A 15,348-nucleotide genomic window follows, 5' to 3' on the forward strand; every position below is an offset into this window, starting at 1 on the left:
TCGCACATGTTGTCTCTGCCAAAACATATTTCCTTTTGCATAATGTATCCCAGTCAATAAGAAAAATATAGAACAATTCTATTTCTCTAGACATATTTATGTACTGTTAAGCTTCTGAAAAACAGAAGGAAAAAGCTTCATATAAAGCTTGCAACAAGGTTAAAATAAATTACTTCTATCAAATATTTTAAATCTGCTCTTTGACTCATGCTTAGAAGGATACTATGTGGAATAATAACGTAAACCAAAATTTCTCTTAAGAACAGTCCCTGCATCTTGAAGGTGATATCCTATGTAAACAGAAAGCAAGCCTAGGTCCGACCCAAAAGCTTACATGTGTCAAATAAATAAATAAAATTTAAAAAACCCCAAAGTTACATGGGACATGGATTAGGTAACACCACCAAACAGAACCAGCTGTTTTCTGAAAGTTGAAGAATTTTCTGTCTCCATCCTATTGTCAGAGGGAACCAAATAATTCAAGTCTGGAAAATGGAAAGGGAGAATGAAAAAAAGCTCCAGCAATCAACATCTTTGTTGATAACTAATGTGCAGCATTAATCTAGAAAAGTGGCACCGATAGTGTCCATTGGATGGATACTAAGTATGCAGTCAATCAACTGATGTAAATGACATGGTTTTGAATACGTATGGACAAACACACATGCCTCACAGACATAAATAATAAAATTAAAAATAATAAAACTTGTTGCTTAAATCTTGTCCATTTCCCACAAAATACTGGAGGGTAAGCATTTCAGTGTTCTCAACTGCACAGTTGATAACACATGCTTTCAATAAAACCATTCGTCAACTCTCCAGTTTCCACCTGCATCAATATTCATTGTTAATACACAAGTGATATGACTCCAATTCAGCACCATTATCAGTTAAAGCAGTTACAAGGAAAACAGAGCTATAAATATGTGTACATGACATGCTAACACACAAACAGGTTCCACTAGCTGGAAAGCACTATTAAAAATAAAACCTAAACAATATGAAAATCACAATATTTTACTCAGAACTGCTGAAACTATCTAAATATCAAACATACTTGGACATCATAACTTCAAATGTTTCCTAAAGACGCATAAATATTGTTTAAAGTACACTTTGTACACAGGAGAAACGATATTTTGGATTGTATTTTTCCTGAAATATAAACTGAAAAGTATGGTAAGAAAGTTATGAAGTACTAAATATTCACAATACAAGAATTTCAAAAATACATCTGGTGAAAATGTAACTGAGAAATCTGAGTAAAATGACAAAAGCACATTCGTTAAAGAAATTGTTTATAAAAAAGGAAAGGGAGTTTACCAAACCAACAGGATACATCACTTTCAGTTCTGTAAAAAGACTATCATCAGGGAAAACACGTTTTGTCTTAAAAATAAAAACTATTTAACAGAACAGGAGCAATCTCCTTCTCCCAGAACACACTACAAAATCACTGAGTGCTACACATAATTCAAGACAAATCTGCAATACCTTAACTTGGGAGAGATCATCATTTTCAAAGCTCTGTACCACAGCCCAAATAATCCTTATGTCAACTTTCTTTGCAAGGCAATTACCTTATCAAATATAAACCAACTGACAGGGTCTGCACAGCAGAAGCAGATCCAAGCATATTGTTAATGGAAAAAAGCCTCACCTAAAGAGTCAAAATATTGTATAAACTTTTTCTCTTTGACATATCAAGTACAAATTTGTTAATCCTACTTGAATAAAAAGGAATTATGAATTAGAGTGCTTTCTTGAATTAGGTTAGGAAAAGTCTGAAGTCAAAAACTACTCTGTAGATTTTCAGGGCTCCAAGTGAAAGTCAGACACTACACAGAAGAGATTTCTTTGTTCCTTTCTGAAAAGCTTAGGGGTGGATTCTCTACAATTGCACCCCACCCCCACCACATACACAGTGCTACAGTGGGATTAACCCATCTCATACTGGGTTCCTTTGTAATTCCCCATCCCTGCCTAAGAAAAGGACCCTGAGTTCAGTCCCAGAGGCACATCTGGTGTTGCAGGGCCACAGCTGCTGTCATTTAGTCTCACTTTCTCCCCAGTTATTAGACAAGACAAAAGCCGCCTGATGTTCCTCAGTCCCAGTGAACCAGCTGGGAACATCTCTATGTAAAGTTAGAAATTGGTTTGGATGGTTTGAGCTGTCAATCTGCTGCTTAGAATATATACATATTTTAAAAATACGTCAAAGAGGTTAGAGCGAAATGAATTAATTTAGCCTGAAAAAGGAAAGGAATGGAGCTTTCTTTATCTAAACTTATTAGAAAAATTAAACACACAAGTATACAAAGATAAATTCTAAAATGCTGTATTATTCCCTAAACTACGTAAGGAATGTGTTATGATTTATCACTAGGCAAGTTAGTCACTGTCTTAAGTTTAACTGATTTTAAATTATTGTGTCTCTGAGAAATGTGGAAACAGGAGCAGCACAATAAATAGATACCCAGAGTTAAGGGCCAATCTCTAAGTAGAGGTGAGCAGACTTGCTCAATGCATGTGAAAGTTTGTGAAATATTATCAAAATCACTTTAGAATATCATGCCACTGGCTTAAGTCACAGATATTTGCTACCTAAAAAGAAGTTTGATTTGAATATTGACTCTTAAAACTTGAAAAATAAACTTTGTATCCATTTTAAAATATCACAAAGTAAAATAGCTACCTGAAAGAGGCAAGTAACCTCAGCTTCAATCTTCCACCCCCTACTTTAGTCACGCTTAGGAAGATAACAAGGGATTTTTTTAGCACATGGTATATGTTAATATCAGTTGGTAAAGCATCATTAAGCATGCCAATTGGTTTGATTTCCAACATGGATTTTTGGACACATTTCTAGGATCCTATTAATTAAAAATATGGAGAGCATCAATTACCTTTCAAAATGATATTATAAGAATAAATTTAGCATAGCACTATCAAGAAAATATGAGTCATACTAGTAGATAGGGAAATAGTGACAAATTCTGTGAGTGGTCTGCATCCACATTTTCATGCACAAGTTCATCAAGTGCATGTGCAAGGCTCAGCCCAAACTGCTGGATAGTATTAAGACTTGTTGACACAGTGCGGCAAAGCACACTACAAGGATGTGATTTCTAAAGCACGCTAACATCTTGTGAACTAACTCATCCACATATAACCTGCTGGTGTGCCCTAGAAATATGTGAAAGCACACTAGAGAACTTTTAGTGCTCACTCATTACAAAATCCACACCCAATTACTCCACTTTAGAAATCACACCCCATCGCGCACACTGTTGCGCTGTGAAGATAAGCCCTTACATCTCTTAAAAATCAGGTACTAGATGTGCGACTAAATTTGACAATTGTATGACAATTTAGAACTACAACTGACATCCTAAAGATAAGCAGTTTCATGGCATTTAGTGCCCAGAAAATTAAAATGGAAAAAATAATTACATGGTGTTCAATCACACAACAGTATTAGTTATCTAGTAAATAAAGTGCCTCTTCATGCCAAAGATCACAATGTCCTTTATAAAGCTAGGGTGGGATTTCAGATATGCTCCACAGTGACCTAATTGTGCTCTGATTTAAATCAATTAAAGGTTTACCATTAGCTTGAAAGCAAACCTAGATCAACTGTGCACTTTTGAAAATCCCATCCTAAACACAAGTTTAAATATCACAGATTTGCAAAGCATTCTATACATGTGGGCATCACCACCATTTTACAGATGAGGAAGTTGAGGAACACATGGGCCCACTGTGACCTAAAGTGTGTGACACAGCAAGGAAAAAAAACGGGCCTACTGACTACCCTCAGTCCCACTCCTTATCTACTGTAGTACAGTGCTGTGTAATGCACAACTCCACACCCATAAACTGCGTATTTATATTAAGAGTCCAGAGAGTTTTTCCATTTTAATAAATTCTTAACAGGTTCTGAAATATCTTAATTATTTGCCTCCAGGGCAAAAGTCTGCACCCTGTAAGTGCAAGCCAGGTTAAGTATCTAGATCAATGGATTCCCAACCTGCAGTGCGGGGTCCTATTAGGGGTCTTTGAGGCTTTAGTAGTTTTGAGGTAATTTAACCCCTCGCACTGGCTGGGCACAGCAACCTCAAGCCCTGAGCTGGCTGGAGTGGAGAAGCAGCCCCACCCAGCACCAAGACAGCCGGGAGTCCAGCCAGAGCGGAGAAGCAACCTCCCCCCAAGCCTCACACCGGTCGGAGCAGAGGAGCAGCCCCCAAAGCCAGCCAGGCACCCAGCTGGAGTAGAGCACCCTGGCACCAGTGGGACCTGGAGCAGACCCAGTCAGTCCATCAGCACCCGCCACCTCCATTACCTTCCATCCATGAGAGACGGGAAGAGGTGGGGCCACACAGGACACGTGGTAGCAGCTGCGCTAGGGGAGGCTGAGCTTCTTACTCAAGTCAGTCATTTATTATTATTATTTATGTAATCTAGTGTTGTTATTATCATTATATGAGTTTATAGGGATTATATGTGTTTATGGCCAGGTTGAGGGTGGGGGGAGGGACGACCTTTTACCCTAGTGTTAACCAGTGGAGCTTTCACTCAAAAAGGCTGGGAACCACTGATGATCACAAAAGCAACATGGCAAGCTTCCAGGCTCAGTTAGGCCAATTAATTAATTATTGTTCTAGTGACAGTAAATCCCTAGATTATTCCATAAGGAAAAGGAAAAGCTGGATCCCTACAGATACTAGTCAATCCCATTAGCACTCTCTATGGAAAGTATGCAAGCAGACTGACAGACACCCGATTTTAATAAATATGCAGGTGCTCCAGTCTGATTCCAGCTCCTGCTGCTACAATTTAATTATTTGAAAATCTGATCATACTTGAGATGGCCGAGTGCAAGTATTCTGTCTGTGACTGACTCCTAAACAAACTTATCTAGTACTACATTAGAGGGAGTGAGTGTGACTATGGCTTTCTCATTTACTGAAGATATGAGCTGCAAAATATAACCAATTTCTTGCAATATATTTGAATTATTTAAAACAAAGTTAAAAAGATGGATAATTCAAGATGCATTTCAACTACTGTGAGTTTACAAAAAACACCAGGCATTTTAAAAAATACATTTCATGCAAAACCTTCATATACTATCAGTTTGTACCTTATTGTAACGCTCGTTACAATTTTCACACAGAGGCTGTAATTCTGGTAATAAACACAACGTAATTAAAATAACTAAAACTTTCCTATCATCTCATGTCATCATGTAAATCATGAATGTTGCCTTTTCCTTCAATAACTAGCAGAGGAAAAGTATGTGCATGTAGGGAAACTCATCTGGCAGATAGGGGATGCACTATGCTATCCACAGAAAGAAATGGGTGAAGTTGAATTAACATATTAGCAATGGTTGAGCAGATCAACAATGGCATGGTTTACAACTATATCTGACCTAAATTTATTTTCTGTCTTACATAGTGCTGATAAAATAACTAGATGTAGTAAAACAAAGACCTCTGAAAAGTTAATTTTATATACCTCACTGAAATACCTTATTCACACATTACTCAAGGATTACTACTACTATCAAGCTACTGGATAGATGTGTATTTAAAAATTGATGAGAGGCACATGATAAATGCTTATTTTTTCAGGATAATTTAAGGAGCTGATCCATAAGACCACATACCCTCCTCTTTAAATGTGTTCTCAAGACCCAAGATATTAGCCAACAAATAACGGAGAAAGGGATATTTGGGGATAATTAATCATTAAAAATCATCATTCCATTTTATCACATTTTATTCCTGTCCTTCACCTTTTTTGAATGATGCTTCTTTTAGATTATAATCTCTCTGGAGCAGGGATCAAGTCTTTCTTGTGGACTGCATCAAGCACATTGTGGTTATCTCATATAAATCAAACCAATTACTGGGCTTTAGAAAAATAACAGTAAAATTTGAAGGAATTAAAGGCTACATTTACAGTGGCCTCCAGCTGTATGGGATCCAAAGTAGGAAGCCCTACAATTTAATTACCAGTTATTCAAATTGATTAAAATGAAGACAAGATATTGAATTTTCGAAAAATAGCTTTTTTCCCTAATTTTTATTCTCCTCCCTATCACAGATATCTTAAAGACATCAATATATTGTCTATCAAAGTAAGTATCGTCAACTGGTTTAAGATATAAAGAATTTTACAGATTCTACTATTTGATACACGGGTTTCAGAAAGCTTCAAACTGTGGGAAGATATTTATATTGTGGTAGAATCTACAGGCTTCAATAAAAGAATAGGTCCCCATTATGCTAGGTGCTGTAGCTCTTGCCCCACACAGCTCATAGTCCATGATTATGGAAAGATGCAACAGAGCAGGAATCTGGCCAAATTTTATTTGCAATAGCATGCAAGCTATACATACAAACTCAGCATGGTACAATACTGAAACTTCTCATATCTATCATCATACATAATTTTCTGCAAATTGCTAGTCTGCTTCATTGTGATAAATAACAAGCCTTTAGGCTCTAAGCTTGACTAGTTAAATGACATTGCTTTGCAAAGGCCTCACATAACACGTCATAAAAAATTGTAGCACAAGTGTTGCGGGTTCAGTTTTGAACAAGAATGGAGTTACAGTTGGTCTTGAATACAAATTCCCTTACTTGTAGATACATACAACACTGCCTATAGCAGTGGAGTGCAAACTTTTCCACTCACGCCCCTCCTTATCATTAACGGAATCTGTCTGCACCCCTCCTCCATTACTGTTCAGCCAAGGCTTCCTCAGCAGCAGAGCTAGGGATAGGGGAGGAGCTGATCTTGGGGTGGAGAGGGAATGTGGGCAGAGCTGGGCTAGGGGCGGAGTGGGACCTGGAGGCAGAGGGTTGGGGGTGGAGCTGGTCTGGGGGCAGAATTTTTAAAAGCAGGTTATACAAACACCTCTCAGGGATGGTCTAGATCAGCGTTTCTCAATTAAATTTCCCCGCGGAACCCTTTAAGCTCCGCAGGGAAATTACACTCATACTCGATACCCTCCGCCGAAAAATCCGGGACATCTTCCTTTTTTCGGCAGCATGGAGAACAGCTGCTCTCGGGGGCGCAGAGAACAGCTGTTCTCGGGGGCGCGATGTCACTTTCTCGCAGAACCCTAACAGTGTTCCGCGGAACACCAATTGAGAAACACTGGTCTAGATAATAGTTAGTCCTGCCTTGAGGTCAGGGGACTGGACCTCTTAAGGTCCCTTCAATCCTACACTCTGTGTTTCTCTGCTTATAGCTCTTCACTGTTTGCACATAAATCCAAAAGTGATCTCAGAGAATATCACTGCAACATAAAGTAAGTTTCCTAACTAGCACCACCACAAATTAAGTAGTAGTCATTTTAATACTGCTGCATTCACTAAACCTATTCTTGTTCATGTTGTTCACGTTGCTAAACTTAAAGCATTGATTGTCAAATTTACAATGTGTACTACCAAACTCAGATTACTTAACAAAGAAAGAAAGCTCTAATTGAGGGGAAAAAACCCTCCAGTCATAGAAATTTACCTATCATTTATGTTAACTAGTAATGACTATTTATCCACAGAAATTATTATTTTGAAATGAATCTAGTGTTCCTTTTTCCCAATTCTACAACAAACAATTTAAAAAACTATTGCAGGTTAGAATACCAATCACAGATATTCTACAGACTAGATGGGACTACATTGCTACTCAGTTATCCAAAGGATATTTTTAATTTCACCCATATTTTGAAAAGCACAACATACTCTGTCTGCCTATCGATAATGTGGAATATCATTTCATATATAAATTACAATTCACATATTATATTGATTCTGGTATCTCAATGGGGAATACTTTGCAGGGCCAGAAATCAGACGATCATAACAGATTTTTAAATTAAACTATTAGATCAAGAATCAAATGCTGTGAATGACTAATATTCTTTAAAATGTCTCACAAAGAGCAAAAAATAGTTAATCTAGAAGATTTTTTCCATCTTGTGGCATTTGTCAATATTAAATTTCAAAATTCAGACAGAATTCTTGCAATTAAACTCAGATAAATATAAAGACTTAGTTTTATGTGTCAAATTAGTTTAGATTCCAACAGCAGCAGATATTACAGCCAAATATTAAGATTAAAATGAAGTGAACTAGATGAATGAAAACCAAAGCAATCGCTGTTTTTCTCACTTACATGAGAAGCAGCAAGAAGACTGAATTCTAAATTAAACTATGGATTAGCTCAAACATGCCTGAGAGAAGGTATCTGAGCATGCATAATTCACCTTGCTTTTTTTGTTTTCCCCTTTAAGTATGTTTTGAGTTCCCAAGATTAAAGAAATCAATTTTCACAAGTACTATCACAATTAAGCTATATAATAGTCTAGTGAATGGAAAAAACTATTTTCATACAACTTAAACTGCCAGGTTCATATTTTTGAACAGTTTTCATAGTCAATTCATGTATTCTAAATGGCTTAGAGGAAAAAAAAGAGGTTACTTATCTTGTATAGCAACTGGAGTTCTTCAATATGTGTGCTTCCTAACTGCATTCCACTGTGGGGTATGCATGTGCTCAGTACATCTGAGACTGGAAGATTTTTGCTAGCAGTGTCTGTTGGTCCATGGCTACATTCTTTCTCTCTTCATGCTCAGTCCAACTGCCTCTCCAGATCCCTCTTTCTACTGTGAATCAAGAGTAAAGGAGCCAAAGCAGAGTGTATGGAGGGCAGGCAATGGAATACACATAGGGATCACATATCTTGACGAACTCCATTTACTATACAAGATAAGTAACTGCTATTTCTTCTTCGAGGATTGGTCTCTGTGCATTCCACAGTGGGTGACTGACAGGCAGTACTCATTGAGGAAGTGGTATTGAAGACCTAAGTGATGACTGAAGGATTGCCAATTCAAAGGATGCATCAATTGCAGGCATAATGTCTCATGAAGGTATATCTAAATCTCTATGTTGCCACTTTACAGATGTCAACAAATGGTACTTCATGCAGTGAGGCTACTGAGTGGGCCCTCACACCTTATAAAGGGAGGTGTATAAGCTGATTGGTAACAGAGCAAGGTACAGCCTGAAAGTCTTAGAAAACCCCTGAGAAAAGAACACTTGTCCTTTCATCTGTTCTGCCATAGAAACAAACAGTCCTAAAAAATTTTGTTCTTTGTAAGTAGAATGTCGATGCCTGGCCTACATCCAGGCAGAGGCGTCTACTCCCCTAATCAGTGGCATGCAGCTTTGGGAAAAAGAGAGGTGAGTATATTGTCTGGTTTAGGTAAAAATCCAAGATTACTTTGGAGGTGAATTTTGGGAGTAATCAATGACACCCGATCCTAATGGAATATTGTGTAAGGTGAATCAAACATAAGAGCTCCTAGTTCTCCTACCCTTCTAACCAAAGTGGTAACCACTAGAAAGGCAATGTTTTATCTAAAGCAGTGCATGTGGTTTGGATGGGTGTAGAGATTTCATTTAGAGTGAGAGAGCTGGTGCATATCAATTTCTTTGATAAATTGACTAACCAATGAGCTTGCAGAGTCCAGTGGGCAGCACTAAACCCTGTAAGACGGCAGTTCCTAGGGTTGCATCTGGGACTGGGGATAGTGGCACTGAAGCACTCATTCACTAGGTCAGGTACCGCTTGCTTGCAGGTGGCTGGGTGTCTGCTGGCTGAGGAGTGGGAGTTCACACAGTGAGGCAAGTGCATGACGGCCCCAGGAGTGGGGGAAGTTGGGGGAACAACAATATACCAATCCAAATTGCAGAGGGTAATGTCACAGAGCCCAATTAACAAACCTCATCCAGTTTAGCTAAACAAGACTTTCTGTGGGATTCCTTCCTCCTACTGTTAAGGATGGTTTGAACGGCTACCAAACATGTCTGCTCTAGATTCAACACTCATCAAATACCAGGACATGCAGTGGAGAGAGTCTGAATGGGGTTGTCTGATATTGTCCCTGTCCTGTGTCAAGAGATCTGAGAAAGAATGGAAAGGCTGACAGTTGGAGAAGATTGGGGAAAAAAAAAAACTATCCTGAAAGAGATTTTGGGGAAAAAATTGGACACTGGAGGAGCTTCACCATCATGGCTACCACCACCGTCTCCTGTGACCACAAGGACCTTCTTCAGCTTAATCCTGAAAGATGTCCTGACCACCCTGAGCGAGAGAGAGAGAGAACCAGTTGACATCACCACCTCCACTGGCACCAACTGAATCCCAAACACGACTTGGGATGTAAGACTGTCTCCTCCCTTCAATGTCCTTTTTCTTCCCCACTTTATTTGTTCTCTTTCCTATCTCACTCGTTATTTCCTTCTGTATAAGTTTGACTTAGCTGGCCAAACTATATATTTTTCAACACTGCAGTAAGCCTGTGAGCTGAAAAAGGCAATGAAAACCAATGTCCTAAATTAACTAATGGTGGTACAAGTTTGTCAGGTCTCGAAGTGGCTGATAAGACCATGTGCTGTGCCTTGGTTCTCTAGCAGTGAGGTTGCAAGTGAGAGTCAGCACCAGAGACCGAAGCTGCATTTTCTATCTTTGCTGTTCTTTAGGCTCCTTTGGCATGTTTGTCTTGTTTTGTCTTCTGGGAAATGGGACTGGATTTTAGCAACAGCAGCAAAAATGACAGCCCCAGCTCATCTCAGCTAACTTCTCTTTTTCCCAAAAAGGACAGTTATCACCACCATTATCATCATCAAAGAGACTGTCAAACAAGGGATTTTTTGCATCCTAAAAAACTTCTCTCCAGCTAAAGAGAAAGGGAACAAGAGATTGTTAAAATGAAAGTCTTACTTTATATTTCAAATGCTTTTGTTTTTCCTTCTTTTCTGTATCTTTAATAAAAGGTTAAAATGATGTTTAATAGTGTATTTGCTATGGTACTAAGCGGGCTGAGATCTTTGTACACCAAACCCAGCACCTTGTTTAAAACTGTTTAATGTTGGACAGTGACAGGGTCTGGTTAAACACCTTTGACTCTTGGGACCCATATATCCCATCCAAATTGCTACAACAGGGCCATCGGTACCATCAATATAGAAATGCCCCGACTTATAGAAGGAATGGGGGATGAACTACTTCCGACAAGGTCAGAATCTCCTTTATAAGGACGATGTCTAACAGGAGGAAAGATACTCAATCGAGAAAGATAGTATCCATCTTAGCAGTATAGCAGTCTTCTCCCTATGCAGCTATGGAGCCCTTAGAAGCTGGTGTCTCCCTATGCAAGCGCATTGGTACTGACGGAGCATACCAATGGCCCCACTCCTGTTGGTGGAGCCAATGTCAAGGCACTCATTCTTTAGAACCCCCAGGTCTGTCCGTGACCCCATGTGTTTGAGAGCCACCAGAAACCAGGAGGAAGAAGTCATCCTCTTAGAAATGGATCTGGCTTTTGAGAGAGCTTTCTATGCTCACAATGAGTCTTGGAAAAGGAGTCTTTGGCTCTACCTCTGGTCCCTCCTACATCAGAAGTGGTAGAGCTAGCCTCTCCCCGATGTACTGGTTTGCCTGGCTTGGATCAGACTGAGGCATCATAACATGCTCCCATGAAATGTTTCCTCTGTCTCAATGCCCACACTTAGAATCATAGAAGATTAGGGTTGGAAGGGACCTCAGGAGGTCATCTAGTCCAACCTCCTGATCAAAGCAGGACCAACCCCAACTGAACCATCCCAGCCAGGGTTTTGTCGCACCTTAAAAATTTCTAAGGAAGGAGATTCCACCACCTCCTTAGGTAACCCATTCCAGAGCTTCACCATCCTCCTAGTGAAAAAGCTTTTCCTAATATCCAACCTAAACCCCCCTCACTGTAACGTGAGGCCATTGCTCCTTGTTCTGTCATCTGCCTCCACTGAGAAAATCCTAGTTCCTCTTTCCTTGAATCCCCCCTTCAGGTAGCTGAAGGCTGCTATCAAATCCCCCCTCGCTCTTCTCTTCTGCAGACTAAATAAGCCCAGTTCCCTCAGCCTCTCCTCAAAGTCATGAGCCCAGCCCCCTTATCATTTTTGTTGCCCTCAATTGGACTCTCTCCAATTTGTCCACATCCTTGCATGGGACACAATACTCCAGATGTGGCCTCATTAGTGCCGATTAGAGGGGAATAACCACTTCCCTTGATCTGCTGGCAATGCTCCTACTAATGCAGCCCAATATGTCATTAGCCTTCTTGGCAATAAGGGCACACTGTTCACTCATATCCAGCTTCTTGTCCACTGTAACACCCAGATCCTTTTCTGCAGAACTGCTGCCTATCCATCGGTCCCCTGTCTGTAGCAGTGCATGGGATTCTTCCATCCTAAATGCAGGACTGTGCTTGTCCTTATTGAACCTCATCAGTTTTTTTTGTGGCCCAATCCTCCAATTGTCTAAGTCACTCTGTATGCTATCCCTCCCCTCCATGGTATCTACCAGTCCCCCCAGTTTAGTGTCATCTGCAAACTTGCTGAGGGTGCAATCCACGCCATCCTCCAGATCATTAATGAAAATGTTGAACAAAACCGGCCCCAGGACCGACCCCTGGGGCATTCCGCTTATGACTAGCTGCCAACCAGACATCGAGCCATTGATCACTACCTGTTGAGCCTGATGATCTAGCCAGCTCTCTGTCCATTTTATAGTCCATTAATCTTTAACTTGCTGAATAAGAATACTGTGGGAGACCATATCAAAAGCTTTGCTTAAGTCAAGGTATATCACGTCCACCGCTTTTCCCACACCAAAAGAGCCAGTCATCTCATCATAGAAGGCAATCAGGTTGGTCAGGCATGACTTGCCCTTGGTGAATCCATGCTGACTGTTCCTTATCTTCCTCTCCTTCAAATGACTCAAAATGAATTCCTTGCGGATCTGCTCCATGATTTTTCTCGGGACTGAGGTGAGGCTGACCAGTCTGTAATTTCCCAGTTCCTCCTCCTCCTCCTTTTTAAAGATGTACACTACAGTTGCCTTTTTCCAGTCATCTGGTACCTCCCCCAATCGCCATGAGTTTTCAAAGATAATGGCCAATGGCTCTGCAATCACATCAGCCAACTCCCTCAGCACCCTCGGATGTATTGCATCTGGCCCTATGGACTTGTGTATGTCCAGCCTTTCTAAATAGTCCTGAACTTGTTCTTTCACCACTGAGTGCTGCTCACCTCCGCCCCATTCTTGTGCTGCCCAGTGCAGTAGTCTGGGAGCTGACATTGTCTGTGAAGACAGAGGCAAAAAAAGCACTGAGTATTTCAGCTTTCCCCACATTCTCTGTCACTAGGTTGCCTCACCCATTCTGTAAGGGGCCCACACTTTCCTTGACCTTCTTCACTTGCTAGATTCAGCTGGGAAACAAGTGGCAGATACTGCACTTGATAGGGATATGTACTTCTCTGAGGCAGTATAGGCCCCTCTGATGTTTGTTGCTGACCCGGAAGGAATGATGGGCAGGAGACAGTTCGTGAAGCCATGCTCTGCGTCCTGACTATGAGGTGGGGTTGGGGGTGGGTATCACTGAATTTGAACTAACTCTAATAACACCTAACTAATAATAATCTATTTGTATAATATTTATAGATTTGAAGTCAGAGGAACAGCTCCAAGGACACTGGAGGGTTCGGTCTCAGAAAATGTGGCAGTAGAAAGGAACTTAAAAGGTGGCTGGTGTGCACCATCCCTCATGCCCCTGTCTGGAGCATGAGAAAAGGAAAAGCATATATGCAGATCAACGGATACTGCTAGCAATAATCTTCTGGTCTCAGGTGCATGGAGCACATGCATACCCAAAGTGGAATACACAGAGACCAGCACTCAAAGAAGAACTGGCCAGTATGACTATCACTTAAGTCTAACATTTAATCCAATCTGTTGAAACTGCTCTTCATTCAGCGAGTTTTCCTGTCATTTATGAACAGTGCCATAGTTCTATATTTGCTGTAACTGTGTGTGGTGACAATGAATATTTTATGACACACTCTGGATTAACAAAAGATTTACATTCTAACCAGTATTACATTAATTTAAATATCAATAAAATCCACATGGTCTTTTGGTAAACAAGAGCAGCTAACATTTTACAATATTTCTCTTGCATCATGATAGACTAAAAAATTCCTTCTGAGTGGCAATGGCAAGTCTTTTGATATTTGCCTAGCACATGTGAAGGAAGAGCCTATATGAGCATATAGACTGCCATAAAAACTTTGATTTTATATTAAATGGAATTTACATTGGGAAGATGTAAAGCAGTTTTTTCCTTTTAGAAGGAAAGTTAATAAGAATAAATCAACCTTTGACACAGTTAAGCCACAGTGGCTAATTCCCTAATTTTTTTTGTCTGATGTAAGGATATGACAAGCTGTAGTTATCTAGTGAAATATATTTTCAGAATATTAAGAGAATGTGCAAGAGGTATGAAAAACTGCTCGAAAGCGTGTCTCTCTCACCAACGGAAGTTGGTCCAATAAAAGATATTACCTCACCGACCTTGCTTGCTAATTAGCTATTAGGCCATTAGCTATTTTTATGAACCAGTTCAGGCCTATCCTGGATGATGATACCATATGGTAACTCCATACTCCAGAGGGGAAGGCTGGGGGTAGCTTCCTCAAAGGTAGGCCCAATGTTTTTTCTGTTTTTAATATTTTGGAAGACTATTGAATGCAGTTGCAACAGTGGATATTTTCAGAAAATGATCATCCTGAATAGGACTTTCCATACTGACCTCAGGCTGAAGACTGTCCACTTTAATAGGACTGGACCATGCTGACTGTATCCAGGGTGCATGGACCATCTGATTGGCCCCAAAGTTACAAAGGTGTTGCCATAAAGTGGAATATCTGGAGTGTTCTCAGACTACCAAGACATCTGAAGAAATCACCCCTCTTACTTCCTAATTAGGCCACCTAAGGAAAGACATGGTAAAGACCACAACCCCTGGCTCTATCAGCCTGATCGGTCCCCCTACTGCCCAAAATATGACAGTAGTGACAAGCGCTACATCAACTACTCCATCACCTGGTTTCTGTAACTACACTCTCAGCCCTGCAAAACTCCAGTGCAAACACAATGGAAGCAGAAGAGTCTGAACCTTTCCATGCTAATTAACTTATTTTTCCTCTTTCTATTTCTATCTTCATTTTATCCCCAGATAGATATCCCTGTTGTTTTACCATAAGGTGTAAATGGGTATGCCTGCGCATGAGCAACTGTAAAGTCCATATTGGGACGGTGCCACAGAATAAATCCCAAAGTAGCCCTAATTCTGGTTTAGGGTCATTAGAGTGTGTAAAAGTGTCAGATTGCTTAGAGAGTAAGATGCTACATTTGCTCAATTTTCTTTGCTTAAACTTCCTCTTATT

General features: G+C 40.0%; 1 protein-coding gene across 5 annotated transcripts in view; it reads right to left on the reverse strand.

The window, feature by feature from the left end:
- The window catches only part of DIP2A (disco interacting protein 2 homolog A), a 257,924-nt gene that overhangs the window by 164,068 nt on the left and 78,508 nt on the right, over positions 1 to 15,348 (reverse strand). The window lies entirely within an intron of this gene.

This window comes from Emydura macquarii, unplaced genomic scaffold (genome assembly GCF_026122565.2).
Source record: "Emydura macquarii macquarii isolate MOO-44397 ecotype Brisbane River unplaced genomic scaffold, CSIRO-AGI_Emac_v2 contig_1253, whole genome shotgun sequence".
NCBI classification, from domain to species: Eukaryota; Metazoa; Chordata; order Testudines; family Chelidae; genus Emydura; species Emydura macquarii.